Below are 5,730 nucleotides of genomic sequence, written 5' to 3'. Positions count from 1 at the left end.
AACTTCATAGCATTTTGGAAGAGTGTTTCACCATCTTAGGTAGCCAACTTGCTTGCTTCGAAGGATCTTCTTAGGAACATGGTTCCTAGATTTGCGCGCTTGTGTACATAAGTCCTTGAGTATCTTGACATAAGATGGCTCTTCGAGACATTAAGGAGCTGAAGCTTTGGGTTCATGATGTGTCTCAAAAGGGACAATGATGAAGGAAGGAGCTTTAGTACTCACTTCCTTGTCATTGGACAAATTTGGATTTTCTAGGGGCTCAATTTGTTCCTCTTTTTCTTCCTTCTCATTGTTATCAACAATGAGAGGCTCAGCTGCTGATGAAGATGGATTAGGGAATGATATCTTAGTGGTTTCCCCATTCTCATTTCACATCTCAAGAGTGAAATCCAATAAGGCATCAGCTTGCTCACGTAACATGTCAAGGTCCATATCACATTCAAATTGAGCAAAGCACTTTTCCAAAGGATCCTTCAGACTTGGCTTATAAAAAGTCTCAGCTTGCTCAAGTAACTTGTCAAGGTCTAGATCACATCCAAATTGAGCAAAACACTCTCCCAATGGGTCCTCAAGACTTGGCTCATTAACAGTCTCCTCAACAATTTCCTCACTCCCAAGTGTGGTGGTGGCGTGGACATGCTCATGATAAGAATTGCTGGAATCATCCTCATCAATCATGTAGTGCCTTTCAGCCATCAATTGATTTTGAAGCTCTTCTTCCTCAATTCTGTCGAGTTCAGCAACTAGATGACCGATATGTCCTTCCAACTTTGCAATTGCTTGAGTGTTGGCCATGGTGGCGTAGGAGTTCACCATGTTGGAGTTTTTTATTTCTTGTATGGCTTGGGAGTTGAGCATGCTGGTTTTGTTCATATCTTGCATGAATGCTTTAAACGTGTCTTCCAATGATAATTGTGATTGTGGCACTTGATTGCATGATGAAAGATTGCGGAATTGGTTATTGAACTACGGATAGTCTAAATGGTGCAGTTCATAAGGTTAGGGAGCTGTATCCTGAGCTTGCCATGAGAAATCAAAATGGTTGCTCCATTCCGAGTTGTAAAAATTAAAATTTGATTCAAACCTCGGGCTTGAGAAATTTGTGTTCATTTGTTCACAAGAAAAATTAGAAAATTGTCCAAATGCTGGACAACTGCTAACATAATGATATGGATTGAAACAATATGAATATGGTTCATGTGGGTAGAATTTGTGAGGGTAGTTGGTAGAAGCGGGTGTCTTACAACTATGAGAATCATGTTGTACAGAAAAAGTATTAAAATCATTCACACAGAAAATCCATGCTTCACTCTTACTCTTTAGCATGCAGATATCCCACATAAAACATAAAACATTTTTTTAAAATAAAATAAACAAAAAATAAATATTATAAAATAACAAATTAGTACTATACAAAAGCATAAAACTAAAAAAAAAAAAAAAAAAAAAAAAAAAAAATACCATACTCTGCAATTTATTGATACATGATCACTAGGATATTATAGTCTTCTAAACTTAAGAATTGATCCACTAATGCATATGTACTACTATTTAACAATTTTGAGAATTTTTTCTAGAAAGAAAAAGAAACACTTATTTAATTGGTAGAAGGACTTAGGGAGGCCGAAGGAGGCCCTTGCCCCCTATTTTGGGTTGAGTTACTAGTTGAAAACGTATCTGGAGGAATGTACCCAATGGAACCCTTCAGCACACCTGACAAGCAGTCTGACATAGTTTGATTGTTGGAGAGATTATGTGATGCTTCAAAGACAAACTTTGCCAATCCAAAGTTAGTAACATGGGCTACCATATCCTCATTGAGGAGGACATTGGTTGGCTTTACATCACAATGAACAATCAGCATGTGGCAATGGAGATGAAGATATTCCAATGCATAAGCAACATCTGCGGCTATGTTCAATCTCTGAATAAATCTCAATCTCTTGCATCGATGTTGCTCATCCTCTATAGGATGCAGCCATTGGTCTAGGCTTCCATTAGACATGAACTCAAAAACTAGAATCTTCAAGTCATTACCTTGATGATCAATGCCTGAGCAAGTACTAATAATCTTAAGGAGATTACGGTGGCGTAAACTTCTCAAAGCATTGCATTCGTTAATGAAACTCTTGGAAGCTCCTTGTTGTTGAAGGTTTAAGACTTTAACTGCAACAATCGCTCCATTGCTAGAAAGAACTCCTTCGTATACAGAACCAAAGCTACCAGAACCAATCAAATTGTCCACAGAGAAACCATTGGTTGATGCATGGAGTTCTGCGTAAGATATAGATGCCAATCGCCAATCCTTTAAGGAAGATGCAGCTAAAGGCCTCTTTCTCCATTTTTTAACCATACAACATGTGAGGAAAAAACACAATAAAGCAAATATCAATATGATGGGAACTACTACTTTGAGTGCAAGGCGTTTCATGCATGAGCATGGACTCTTTGTGTGGCATTTTGGTAAAAGTAATTGTGGGACACCACCACACAACTTGTTATTTCCAAGTATTGAAATTGCACTTGCATCCGAAAAAAAATCCCTTCACTTGGCACTTTCCCAAAGAGATCATTATGAGAAAGATTGAGATGTTTAAGTGACAAAAACTTGGTGAGAAATTCAAGAATTTGCCCTAACAAGTTATTGCGCGAAAGATCAATTTCTTCTAAAGCTTTTAGTGTTTTCAAAGATGGAGGAATTGCTCCTTCAAATGAATTACCTGCCAAATGCAAATGTTCCAAACTAGTACAACTACCAAGGGAAGCAGGAATTTCACCAGATAGTTTATTTTCAGAGAGATCTAACACCCCAAGATTTTTTAAGTTACCCACTTCAGTTGATAGTGTTCCTAGCAAAGAATTATGAGATATGTCCAAATAAATCGAAAGGGAAAAAAGACCAATAAGCTGTTTTGGTATGCTACCACTGAGATTGTTACTAGAAAGATTTAGTTGAAGCAAATTTTGGCAGTTGCCTAGGCTTGGGGGTATACTTCCCTCAAATCTATTCTCCTCCATAAAGAGCTTTGTCAATTTAGTGAAGTTACCTAAGGAGGAAGGGATCGGCCCTGAAAAATTGTTATTTTTCAAATATAGTTCTTGTAACTGCTGGAGCTTCCCAAGAGCATCCGGGAGAGGACCTCCCAAATAGTTATCTTCTAATCCCAAATCGATCAAGTTTACAAGGTTCCCAATCCCAATTGGAATGCCTCCATGTATCCTATTTCCACCCAAAAGAAGCCAACTCAGCTGGGAGGAAAAGTTGGCTATGGAGTTGGGCAATACTCCACCAAATTGATTAAGAGCAAGACTCAAGGTCTCCAAAGTAGTACACTTAGCAAAAAAAATGAGAAAACTCAGGTCACCAACTTTTCCATTTCCAAGTCTATTTACTTCGAAATTAAGTCTAACCAGGCCACGCAAACTTGCTAGATTTTGAGGCACCGTCCCAGTGAAACTATTTTCAGCAAAGTCAAGCATATAAAGTCTGGACGCATTTGACAATGACACGGGAGTATGTCCTATGAAACTATTACCATCGCCGAAAAATCTTTCAAGGTTAGGAAGAGTAAGGCCAACATCTGGTCGAAGGCTTCCATGTAACTGGTTTTCAGCTACAGATAAATGGTATATGGAAGATATATTATAAATGAGAGGAGAGATAGTACTAGATAGATTATTCACAGCAAGACTAAAAAATCTCAAGCCTGATAGACGGCCAAGCTCACTAGGTATGATCCCTTTTAGATTGTTCTCGGGAAGGGAAAGAACAAACAAAGAAGAAAAGTTTCCTATCCACACTGGGATACTTCCTGTAAGGTTGTTCCGAGCAAGTTGCAAGTAAGCCAACTTTGACAATGAACTGAGCTTGATAAGTGCTAAAATATTCATATTTTCAGCCCTTAACTTGCATGTTTTATTCCTTTGGTTTTACTTAATTAGGCTATTTTATTTCATTTTTGTGTTTTTCATACTTTTATAGGCTTTTGGAAGAAAAAGAAGTAAAACTAGGTAATTTGAGCTCAAAAGAGGAAATGAAGACAATTGGAGCTCCTTGGTACTCCGATCAATCACAGGGTACCTGCGATCGAGCGCAATACCTGAGAGGACATAGCTGCAAATAGGCCAGGAGCGATCGAGCGCATGCCAAAAGAAGAAACGATCGCAGACATGTGATTGAGCACACGCGGGCTGCGATCGAGGGCACCCGTGCGTAGGAGACTTATCAAGTGGTGGTTGGATTGACAATATTTCCATATTAGGGTTTTCCAATTCCAATTTGTAATAGGTCTCAAAACCCTACGAATTCCCTAGGTTTACTACTTTGTCTAGGACTTCTAAAGCCTATAAATAGACCCTTAAGCCTCTAGAATAAGGGGACTGAAAGAGGAGAAGAAGAGGAGATCTTCAAGTTCAAGTCTCGGGTTTATTCTTTTCTTTTCCTTTATTTTATGAAGATGTTTAACATCAACTTTATGTGTAGCTAATTTACTTAGTAGGGCTAGATTGAAACCCTAGTTATGTTAAATTAATATTTCAATATTGGCGCCTTGTGATGATTTTGTTGTGCTATTTAACTTGATTAATACCTGCTTGCATGAATTCCTCATATGTGTGTACCTGATCAACATGTGCATGTGGTATGGACTAGTTAGTTAGATCAATTTGGATGACCGAGTCCTGGGTTTAACTTAAGTAACAAAAGAATCCATACCGCGATTCTTGGGTTAATCAACATGGGGAACCAGGAGTATACACCATGCCCTAGGCCTCGTGTGTTTGTCGATTCCCATAGAACATATGCTTTTCTAAAGAACAACTTAGTATATACCATGCTAAATCCTTTAGGAAAGAAAAGAGTTAGAGTATACACCCATTCCTAACTCGTTGCTTAGGAAAATCTATAGCTTAAGGAGTATACACCCATGCCCTTAGGTTAGCAAACATTATTTATGCATAAGATGATCAAAGCATTAGCATATTGGCATATTAATTGAATATAATTAGTGGTGGATATCAAAGCTCTTCTCTTTTTTATTATTATCAACTCAATCTCTAATTTACTTAAGGAAATTATTTTTAAACGGAAATTCAGCAATCCTCGTGGGAATGATCCTGTACTTGCACCATATACTACTATATTGAATTTGTGCACTTGCAGGTAAAACGTACAAATATTTACCTATTAATTTAGGTAGATTTTTGCACAACAGAGCTCTTATGGAATCTGCCCATCAAGTTTGTTGGCACCAACATCAAGCACTGTAAGTTGTGTATAGTGACTTAGATTGGTTGGAAGGTTCCCACCAGAGGAATTGAAACTCAAGTTGAGATGCTGCAAGCATTGTAGTCTTCCTACTTCTTGAGGAATTTCACCGTAGATGTTGTTATTTATCAAGTTAATTCCTGTAAGATAAGTAAGATTTCCCATGGAAGGTGTTAAGGTGCCAGCTAATCTTTGAGCTTCCAGGTTGAGAATCATGACTCTTTTACTGGAGGGGCTACATGTAACACCAAACCAGTTGTAGAAATTGGTGGAGTCATTCCATGAGCTCATGAATTGAAGTGGGTCTTCACTAGCTTCTCCCAATATGAGGGAGAACATTTCCATGAGACCTGGGACAGGCTGAAGGACTTGCCTAGATCATGCCTACACCACACTGTCCCAAAATGGCAACTAGTGCAGAGTTTCTATGATGGTTTGACCGAGTCCAATAGAAATATGGT

General features: G+C 38.3%; 1 pseudogene; it reads right to left on the bottom strand.

The window, feature by feature from the left end:
• Positions 1 to 1,600: 1,600 nt before the first annotated feature.
• On the bottom strand, positions 1,601 to 5,614 carry LOC132162334 (putative receptor-like protein kinase At3g47110; annotated as a pseudogene).
• Positions 5,615 to 5,730: the final 116 nt, after the last annotated feature.

This window comes from Corylus avellana, chromosome ca9 (genome assembly GCF_901000735.1).
Source record: "Corylus avellana chromosome ca9, CavTom2PMs-1.0".
Classification (NCBI taxonomy): domain Eukaryota; kingdom Viridiplantae; phylum Streptophyta; class Magnoliopsida; order Fagales; family Betulaceae; genus Corylus; species Corylus avellana.
This window is presented reverse-complemented; position numbering and strand designations above follow the sequence as displayed.